At 34.7% G+C, this 11,632-nt stretch overlaps 1 long non-coding RNA gene and 1 pseudogene across 1 annotated transcript; both read right to left on the bottom strand.

The window, feature by feature from the left end:
- Nucleotides 1–7,241: 7,241 nt before the first annotated feature.
- On the bottom strand, nucleotides 7,242–7,957 carry LOC120152996. Its single transcript, XR_005518754.1, has 2 exons — nucleotides 7,624–7,957; nucleotides 7,242–7,539 (listed from the first exon to the last, which is right to left on the bottom strand). It is a non-coding gene; the product is annotated as an uncharacterized LOC120152996 (long non-coding RNA).
- Nucleotides 7,958–8,792: 835 nt separating this feature from the next.
- On the bottom strand, nucleotides 8,793–10,813 carry LOC120153002 (annotated as a pseudogene).
- Nucleotides 10,814–11,632: the final 819 nt, after the last annotated feature.

The raw sequence follows: 11,632 nt of genomic DNA, 5'->3' as shown, positions 1-11,632 counted from the left end.
TGCCTTGGCACTAGCTGAGACATATTTTGACGTTTCTATCAACAAAGTGATCGCCATACTGACTAAGGTAACCTGGGTATTCTTAACACTCTCATGGAGATCCTCATCTTTAACGCTGAACTTGGGGTTACTAACTCCTTACGGGCCACTCGCACGAACTCCCGACTGACGATATAAATACGTCTTTGTAGTTCCATATCTAACTTGACAACTCGTAAGGACACTACCTTAGGGAACACACACATGTGGAAGGATTTTGAGACTCAATATTTTCTTAAAGTTGACTCTCAACTTAATAAGGGGCGACTACTTATTCACAAACCTATGAATTCATAACCCTCGAAGAATACCTAAAGTAAACTTTGCTTATTCTGTTAAGGTATACCAATTCACCACTAGGACCCTCACACTAAGATCCTTCACACGAATACTTTTTTACTTAGCTCACTTGATACCACAAAATAATACATGCATTCATGCCTACTGAAGCAACATAAAAAATCGAGACATCTAAAAACATACATGGCATCTTGTCTGCATCATCAATGTCCTAACCCTTCCTCTTTATGATCTGACTAACAAGATCATGCACATCAAATTGAGAATAGGTCAATTCGTTACTCTGCTCTTCTACCCAAGCATATAACATCTCTGTGGGTAGGCTCTCTGCCATGCTGAGCTACTGAGATCGTCTCCCTCAATCAAACTAAAACATCACCATCCGTACTAGGGCAATCCCTCACTATATGCGCCAAGTATCCGCATCTATAACACTTTCTAGAAACCTTGAAGCACATTCCTCGATGATTTTTACCACAATGCTCACACTCTAGATACCTTAAAACTCTATTAGAGCCTACAGAGCTCGCCACAGATGGGGAAACTAGTGGTCTCCTACAAGATGCTACACCTAAACTCTGACTCAACTGTAGTGACAAAGCTGACATCATTTTTCTCTACTCTCGCAGACCTCTGATATTCTTTGCCACTGACTGAGATAGATTTACTGGCATGCAAGTCCGCATACTTGGGCTACCTAATTCACCCATCAAACTCTTCCTCATAGTCTGCACCCTCTCCACGACCTTATTTTGTCATGTCAACTCTGAAAACACCCTAGGTAGGTCTGTCGCCAACTGCTCATGGATTTTAATATGAAGTCCCTCAAGGAACCTCTTTCACCTTAAGGGCTCAATCGCAACTAACTCTAGAGCGTAACGACTCAACCAGAGAAAAACTCTCTCGTACTAGTACACTGAGCGGTCTCCTTAAACTAGCTGAGAGAACTACATCCTCAAGCCATATATATGTGTCTCACCAATATGCTTGCCTCTAAACTCGCTCAGGAATTTATCCCACGTAGGCACATCTGGCTGTAAAGCCATATCCACAGTCTCCCACCAATCGATAGCATCACAATTGAGTAAAGCGGTGATGCACTCTAACTTACCCTCTAGGGTAAGGTGAAGCTGCTTTAAAGTCTTCATTATCTTTCTCAACTTCTAATATGCTAAAATTGGATCATATCGCTTGAACCATAGAAGCCAACTGTCTTGTATCTCCTCAATCTCTCTATATATGACTCTATTGGTACTAACATACTCTAAGTGACTGAATGAACAGTCTGCACTCTAGGAATAACATCTAATATCTTCCTGAGAGTGGAAGTCAAACAAATTTTTAGGGTGTGACATATTTTTCATAATAAATATTTTAATTTAAAATATGAGTAATTAATCATTTTCCATATTTATGAGTTTTTTAATATTCTGAAGTGATTGTAATGTATTTTTTATTCGTAATATTTATTATTTTTTAATAATATACATACATTGTATTAGTATATACAATAACTCAAACTTATGACCTTAAGAGAGATCCTTCTATGATTGAGATTTAAAACCATACAATGGGTTTTGTACTTATCAGTGGCAGATCGAGAAATATTCTTTAGTGTAGGAACACATATGTTAACATAATTTTTTTTAAATGAGATTGATGCAAATAAAATTTAAGTGTGGGTATTGTCCGTAAAATAACTAATCGAATAAAACTTAGATTTCAGGGTGAGTACGAAAAATTTTAAGGTGGACACCATTAGTAAATTAAGTAACTAATCGAAGAAAATCCGAATTACATGCTCACCCTCACCAAGCCGTGGCTTCGCGAATGGTACTTATGATTTTTAAACATTTGAAGAATCATATCTCACACGTAGTCGCATATAGGTCACATAAATTTCAGATATGAGTTTAAATTTAAAATGAATGCCCAATGCTTTGAAACTCTTGCTTCTTTGAATATCAAAGAACCAGTTCCAAGCTATTTCCGTTTTGTTATAATACAAGGTTTCCGGGATTTGGGAAACATAAATATAAGAAAATAAAAAAGAAAAGGGTAAATTACGTATTTAGTATCTAAACTATTAGTTTTAACCCATTTTAATATTTAAAATTTTAATTTTTTAAATCATTCCCAACATTTAGTTTTTGTTTCATTTTAGTACTCTTTTTCAAAATGTAACATTACGTTTTTAACAAGGGTACTAAAATGAAATAAAAACTAAATTTTAGGTATGATTTTAAAAATAATTAAAAGTTTAGATACCAAAACAGATCAAAATTGATAATTTAAGTGCTGAATGCGTAGTTTACCCAAAAAGAAAACAAAGAACATGTAACTCTTCTTGGTTTCTGCTAAAGCAAAAGGAGAGTCTAGCAAACTAGCTGGTTACGGTAGCTACCAATATGTTCATGTACCAACCAGAAGAGGAAGGAAAAAAAATAAGTTTCTCCGTCTATTATATCCGAAGCGTAACTAAATTGGGACCTAGCCTCAGAAACAATGTCCGAGTCAGTGGCTCGGGACCGCCTCGAGCTTCCTTCACCGCTTAAGAATTGAACGTTCAGTGAACCGTTCATGAATCGTACGGCTGGAAATTCGTTTATGTGCGTTTATTTATTAAATGAACAAACATGAACAAGATTTTGTGTTCGTTTAATTAAATAAACGAACATGAATATATATTTCGTTCGTTTATTTACGTTCGTGAACGTTCAGTTATGTTCATTCGGTTATGTTCGTTTATGTTCGTTCGGTTATGTTCGTTTATGCTCATTTATTTATGTTTAACCCAATCTTCTTAAATCAATTTTGGTGACCAATTTGTAAGTATCTTAAAAATATTAATTAATTTGATATTCTGATGACCAACTCCATAATTAACCCAATTTTATTTGGACATTAAATCCAATATATTTACCCGTGAGGCACCCCGCACTTATATTCATTTTCCCCCTTTTTTCCCAAATCCTAATGTTTACTGGAGAGTGGAGACGATCGCTGAAAGCTTCAAAACAAGTAATATTATAGTGCAATCTGAAGTTTACATGTCTGTTTTCATCTTTTTCTCTATTTTATTTGGCTTAATAATTAATATGTAAAGTTATTGTGGGTATCTTCGCATCTAAAACTCAAAAAAACATCATACTTCTTTCTAGAAATAGATGGGAATATAAAGGTAAAAGTCGGAAGTATATGAGCATCAGTAAAAAGAAAAATATAATAGAATTTGCCAGAAAACAAAACAAATGTTTCTATGTAATTTATGAAAAAGAGTATAATAGTGGAAGTAATGGGTTTTCCAGGAATAACCCATTAATAAGTAGAAAATACACTTTGACAATGAACTTTTGTTTTCATAGTTCTTGTGTGATTTTTAGTTGTGGGGTAGACTTTAGGTACTTTAAAATTTTGAATGGTGGTTTAACAATAATATCAGTTACGATATGTAACATCGAAGAGATTTCGGATCTATGTTATTGCCTTGTAGTCCAATTTAAAATCTTCATGCTGTTAAATTTTCTACTCTGCCAACGGAAAGAACCATTATTAACAAACCTCACTAAAGTATGATATTGATGTCACAAAACTTTTAGCTGACGAATTTATTAGAATAACGTAGATTTGGTTGATTTGCATTGTCGGCTATTTTTCATGAAAGAACAATGGAAGGTAGGGTCTCCAACGTTTATGTTCGTGTTCATTTATGTTCGTGTTCGTTTATATTCGTGTTCGTTATGTTCGTGTTCGTTTATGTTCGTTTATGTTCGTTTATTTATTAAATGAACAAACATAAACAAGTTATATTCCTTAATAAACGAACATGAACAAAAAAAAATTGTTCGTTTATGTTCGTGTTCGTTTATGTTCATTTATTATTAAATGAACGAACATGAACATACCTCCGTTCGTGTGTGTTCGGTTTGTTTACAGGCCTACGCCCAACTCTTTGACGGCCTTATTTCTTTTACTTCTCTTGGGCTCTTTTGAGGTCGAGTCTGTAGCTTGGTTCGAGTCCTTGGGTTTTTTGGTCTTCTTTGATTGCTTTGGTTTCTCCGTTGTTGAAGGCACACCACTCCGGTCTGTGACGGAAGTAGCACGCTTGGATGATTTAGGCAGTTGTGGTGTCTTTTGGTGCAGAGCTTTTACCCCTTGAACTCTTTCGGCTCAAACTATTGTTGTCTGTAAAATTGTATGGAAGATAATGATTGCATAATATACGAATGAATGGAATTATGGCAACCAAAATGTTTCTTCATTGTACCAACTTCTCCTCCGAGAGCTAAAGGAGGTGTTTGAAACCCTCCTGCTGGTGTTTGAAACTCATTCATCTGCATGTAGTCAAGTGAGAAATATAACACCATTCATCATGCCACTCAATAGTAATAATGGGGATTAAATTTAAATGAATTTGTTTACACAGGTGGGTTTTGACTGTACTGTTGATGGACCATCCCATCCTATATGAGCCACATGCTTTACATCTGTTGGCAGACCCAATCTGCATTTCAGGCTCTTTTTCACTTTCTGCAAAAAATAAAAGTTCACCCATTTCTACCCATCATTACTAACATCTCAAAGGCCAGACAAACCCACCAGGTTGCTTTGCTTGCTTAAATTCTTCTCCTGTTTTCTTTATTTTTAAATGTCAACAAATTATATTCGGGATAATCTAATTATATAGTGAATTTTTTAACTAAATGAAGAAAAATATACAATTAAGATTAAAAAATAAGAAGAAATTTATTGAAAAGAAAAAATAAGTTACTTTCTATTTTCACTTATCTAACGATTTTAATTTTTTTTGTAAAAGTATAAAAATTTTACATTGTATAATTGGATTATATATATAAGACTTATATAACAAATAAGTACTTAAAATATATTATCTTTTTCATTTGAGTACCTAGGTCAAAATAGATACTGAAAGTTATCTTTTTTGTTAAAATAGATATCTAAAAATATTTTCGATCAAAATATGTACCTAAAGTATTTAAATTTTTATCTAATTACCTAAAGTATCTTTAATTAATGTCACATGACAACTTTTTTAGAACTTAAATGAAAAAAATTAAATAATTTAGGTACCTATCTTGACATAAAATACTTTTAAGTACTTATTTTGATAAAAAAATATTTTAGGTACTTAAATGAAAAAGTTGGTATACTTGGTACTTATTTGTGATATTAGCCCTATACTTAGGCACTTATATTGTGTAAAACTCTTTTAGTTTTACACATTTTTACCATTGGAGGAGAGAAATTAAATGTTAAAATTAATAGTGAAAATGAGAAGATGTTTATTAGGAAAAAAACAAGGAGTTAATCTCAATATTTAGTTTCCTCCAATACAACGGTCCTAAAAATGTGTTAAACTAAAAGAGTTTTACACAATATAAGTGGAGCCTAACTCAACTATTCAAGTAGTTTCGTTTTGGTCACTTGATTATTATTTTTTAAATTATATCTAACGGTACGTTTTGATTTTATTTTGATCTATAATCATTTACAAAATAGTAGAACTATTAACATGATATTTTTTTCAATGATGAAGTGGCACTACCTTATGGTGATATGTCAACATCGCCATTAATTTTTAATGACGTGTGATCAAAATGAAATTAAAATGTAATGTTAGACATGATTTTAATATATATATATATATATATATATATTAGATGACGAAAAAGGAACTGCACAAGTAGTCTGGTGACTAAATACGTCAGTATTTTATGAATCATAGGAGAGAGGTGGAAATACATACCAAATATATGAGTGAAGTATTTAAGACCTTTGGGCAACCCTTTCATCTTTACAATTCAATTATACAGGCTCGGATCCTTTTGCATTCTCCACGTTTTGAGTCAAGTCTGATGGACTAGTCACGCCGAACATCTTGAGAACCCCTGTTCCAATCTCAGACACACATATCTTGGGCCTAATATCTATGGGCGTGACAATATCTACAAATTAAATCAGCATATGGTGGCGGAACAAACCAATCTGAATCTGCAAACTAAATCAAACTGTTTTAAGTAAATAAATCCTTCAAATATATGAAAAAAAACGAATATATCCGAACCCAGATAACTTGGAGAACAATCCTCTCACATCATTCAAACAACTGTTATGCTAAGGCATCTCACCTTCACAGGAAGAACACAAGTTTGTGTGATGCAAACATGCATGCAGAGCATGTTTCTTAAAATACAGGGAAGAACACAAGTTTCTGAATCATTGAAACATGCTTAATCCAACGGAAGTGCAATCTAAAATAACGACGACTTAAAGAAAATTTAGGGTTTAGAATTAGAGCAGATGTATTTAGGAAGGTTTTAACTAATTCTTATTTTGTAAGAGCTTACAGGTTCTTGTCTTTTCCCCCCTTTCCTGTTTTAAATCATTACTAGATAAAGTATGTTATATATACTAAATAAATCCCGAACAAAAATACGTATCTACGTCCTCTAAAAATGAACTAATTCTATTAATTTCAAAAGTAAACGGTAAAAATGAAGTAACTAATTCTATTAATTTCAAAAGTAAACGGTTAACGACAACTAATCACGTTCTTTTTATATTTTCTATAAGTTTTACATAATCATGATAGACAAATTTAACCACCAAAACTTATTCATTATGTTAATTTGATACTAATTCTAAACATGCAATTTATTATTATATCAATTAAAATTGTACAAAATTAACAAAAAAACAATAACATCATAATTAATTAATTGTTATTTTATTTCTTCCGAAATTGAAAGAAACTAAACATTAAATTTATAAAGAGATCAATTTGTCTATTTTTTTTTTGAAATAGGGTACTTTGTATTAAAGAAAGTAACAAAGTACACTACCTCAAAGCTCTCATTAAAAAACCTCACTAATCTTATATGGAGAAAAAAGAGTGTACCTTGTGGTAGAGAACAAATACACAGAATAGTAACATCATTCAGAACATACCCACACATTACCACAATCACCAAACCAACACATAAAAAAGCTAACACAGACAACCAACAATAAGAAAATAGGTCACACTACGAAATACACATACAACAAAACCAAAGGAATGAACCAAGCACTGGAACAGACCACAACAACACCCTGAACTTGACCGAAGGCACATCACTAGGAAAGAGACACATACTTGCTGAAAATCCTTCCACACTTCCTCGAAGAACAGTATGGGCACTACAAAATACCCGCAAAATGTCAGAGAACCAAGCATCACACCTCAACTCAGTGCTTCTCTGAAACAAACTTCATAAAAGCTACCTCGAAGCCAGCAAAAGCAAGAGAATCCTCCTGCAGCAAAGAAAGCAACCATCACCGTCCCAGCCCAAGAGCCATCCTAAATGATAACCGAGCAAATGACAGGGACCACCGAAGCCCGCTGCACTACCAGAGGCAATCTGGCGACAGCAAAATGGAATCAAACTTGTAACTTCAAGGCTTTAAAGAGAAGAACCCCACAAGAACCTTAAAACGATGAAGAATCGAGCGCACCACACTAACAATGAAATATCAATGAAAAACCAGACATCAATCTCTCCACCGAAGTTCAACCTAACAAACCACTCTAAAAAACCTTGAAACAAGACTCATCCGACTAGAGACGGTGAGCTTACATTCGAAGAAGTGAGCCAGCAAAGCACCCGGATCAAACTAACCTACAATGTTGATTCGCTGAAACAACACCAAAGCACAAGGCTGAACCATCCACTCAAGTACAGGCCACTAGACACCACCACCAACCAACCAGAACACGGTGAGATGAAGAACTCCACCAGAAAATTGCTTGGCAACCGATAACACTTCAGCCACAGAAACCAGACTAACACAAAAATAAACCTACTAAACCTACAGAAAAACACTTGGAACTAAACTGCTCCAGCTCCACTAAACACCACAAAATATCCACAAAATAAACCTACTACCCCTGATAAACACGCACCAACCTCAAATAAATCTAGATAAACAAACTAGAGAATATGCGAATCCAACCCTAGATGCTACTCGCCTACTCTTCTATAGAAAGAACACACAAAACTCACCATAGTGACCCTCAAACTGCCAAGAACCTTACCCAAGAAAGGAGAAAGCCACTAACACCGAAGCAGGAACCGAAAAAGGCCTAAGCACTCTCACTCATACACTATGGCATTAACACAAACAGCTTGCATACAGATATATCCATCACGACCAGACTCCCAAAAACAGATTTGTAGCCCACTCAGAAATTCAAAAACTATGAAAACTAATGTCAGAAGCAAGCCAGACCTCAAGCACGAAACATCAAACAATAAGATATATGAGAAGACTTAGTTGGAAGAGAAAGGAACAGCCTCACCAAACTAGAAGAGAACTCCCAGCTAAACAAGTAGAAAATTTGGCGACAAAAGCCAAAACGAAACCTAATCCCAAAAACACCAGAGCAGGGCCGATTAAAACTTGAAAAGAACAAAGGAGGAATCGACAGCATTGAGTTGGCTTAAGAAATCAGATGAGGAGCGGTCAAAAGGAGAGCGTGAAAACAGCAAAGAAGAAGATGGTGGAGGCGGCCACCGCCTCGCATGGAAACCCTGTGTTACGAAGTTCTTAATTAGGTAAAGATTATGCACGCATGGACTTAAAATAGGTTTTTTACCCAAAATACTTTATGAAAATCTTGCTTAAAAGAATTGTAGTTCATTTAATTATGATTCATATTAATCGTGTGTTGCATCAAAGCGAAAATAATTTGACGTTGTTTAAGTAAGATCTTAGATTTAATGTTAAGAGAATTTTTTTTTGATTTATGGTTAAATGTGACTCACTCAAATATATATATATATATAGAATAGTAATGATTGATTAGTACAATGAAACGAAATTGTAGATCCATTCTATAATTAGAATTATCATTACCAAAACAAATTAGATTAAGAATAGCACTTTCGTAATGAGTTTTTAATTAGAAAATTTGTGAATGAAATATATTAAATTGAAAGGATGCCCTTCGTAATGAACATTTACAGTTATCAATTTCAATTAGTTGATTAAAAAGTCGAATATTAATAGTTATATCGATAAAAAATACAATAAATATAATAAACTAAATCAAATTTATTACACCAAGAATTACAGAATTGAGCACTACAAGAAACAAAATCCAAAAACCAAGGAAAGGTTAAGAAAAATGATATTCAAGTATACAAAAATTTGATGAGATTTGCACTCTTATTGAAGTTGTACTGCACCTAAAGTTGTCCCTCTGTGGACAAAAACAAAACCAGTCTGACTTCGTGCTTCACGGAATACAAGACCGTAAACAATTTAATGGAAACGAACATGAAAGCCGAATCACTAACCAGTCTGCGCATTGCACGCTCGAAACACCAAAAAGCGTCAGCTTCGTCTTCGAGAAGAACTACCATTGGAGAGCAGATGTCATTCATTCCTGCTCATGAAAGAACAAAGCCAAAAATGTCGGAGGACGAGAGAACATCGGTTTGGTAATAAATAATGCAATTAACAGCTACCACTCACCTTGAACATAACCGATATCATCATCTACCCAAGAATATATAGCAAAAACATCCTAAAGTTTTGCTTGATTAGCTTCATCCTCATAAAAGACGAGTTCTCGATCAGTTCGAACTACGTCCAAACCTATAGACCAAACACATCAAGTACATATAAGATCCAATCAGTTGTGCATGAAACTATACACCGTACATACCGACTTGATGCAAGGAATGCATCCACTGAGCAACTTTCTTGTCCGAAAGAGCAGGTGGCACATCACACAGCCTTCGACTCCTATCGGTCGGCCATCATCGGTAATAATTGGTTGTGTAATGAACTTTCCACTACCGATGACCGACACAGTATTCTGGCATTCAGTCTTCCACAAGCCATAACGCTCCCTGGGATGGTTAGTCTGAAAAGTTCAGTCACGACGATCAACCAACTTACGAGATGTATAACTATCGAATCGTAAAGTTGTTACCTCCTTTGCTCTCTAAGCTGATTCCGATCATCAAAGGTACTGTTAGGATCAAAGCAACCTAAAAGGAACTCCCAGACTAACCCTTTAACTGAAGGGTGAATACCCTACCATAACATATCAAATAAAGCTAATAACAATTAATTCTTGAGATTTGACACAAGTTGTTGAACTTTCAACATGTGATAAACATTAATCAATTATCTGCAAACCACACCAGTGCAAAATGACAGAGCAGGCACCCAGTTGAATATCAATCATGAAAAAAGAGACAAACATGTGCATAAACACAAATATGCTGGCATCGGAGAAAATACGATATTTTGATTATTCGGGTGCTAATATCGTAGAACTCGCAAAGGCAATCACACATTGAACAAAATTCAAGAATTTCATTGAAGACTTTAAATCCATGATCTTAGAACTGTCATCTAATCAACTGATAACACTATTCAAAAGTCTTACATGCTGCAACATATTCAATGTCCAACAGCGTCGTCTGTTCTTTAGTCCAAAATGTGTGTGTGTTGTCAAAGCAACATAATTATATATAGAACCTGAAGAAATGTGCATACTCCGCGTTGGATCCGTCTAAGAACTTTTTATATATTGAGGTGACCGTCTTCGGAGAATGCAGCCTGCCATCTTCTTGCACTTAGTGTTTTCCCTACCTGGGAAAATAAGTAAAGTGAAAAAACAGCAAGGCATACAAACATAAACAGAAGTGAACATAAAATTAAGGGAAGTGGTGAGTGAAAGATGCAAACTCGAGGCCGAAAGCTAGTCTTTGGAACATCGGCTAAGCTTTCGGGTCTTATGGGATAAAAGGACTCCAACTCCTCTGTTCCTTCTGCATTTTTACCCAATATCTCTGCTACTACCGCCCAGCCAACCATCTAAATTCTAAACAAGCGACCCTAATCGTTCACTGCCCATTAAAACACCCATCAAATTGAAGACATTAACACATAATACATAGAAAACTGTGACTACAAACATTAAATCGTTTGTCAATGGCAAATGGAAAGAAGGAAATTGTGAAAATCATCACCAGCATGGAAGAAACCAAACAAACAAATAACATCTTGGGCAGCATTGATTGAAATCCAGAAACAAAGATCATGGAAGACCCAAATTCATATACAAGGAAAAAGATCAAATTATATTTTCTCACATCAAGGTATGTTGAAAAATTGCATCTTTAAATGTTATTTTTGTTGTCTTTTAAAGCTTACTTTGCAGGGTGGTGAAATCAGATGGGAAAAGCTAATTCCTTCGCAGGCAAGTAGCAACGGA

This window comes from Hibiscus syriacus, unplaced genomic scaffold, assembly GCF_006381635.1.
Source record: "Hibiscus syriacus cultivar Baekdansim isolate YM2019G1 unplaced genomic scaffold, ASM638163v2 tig00111097_pilon, whole genome shotgun sequence".
In the NCBI taxonomy this organism is placed as follows: Eukaryota; Viridiplantae; Streptophyta; class Magnoliopsida; order Malvales; family Malvaceae; genus Hibiscus; species Hibiscus syriacus.
This window is presented reverse-complemented; position numbering and strand designations above follow the sequence as displayed.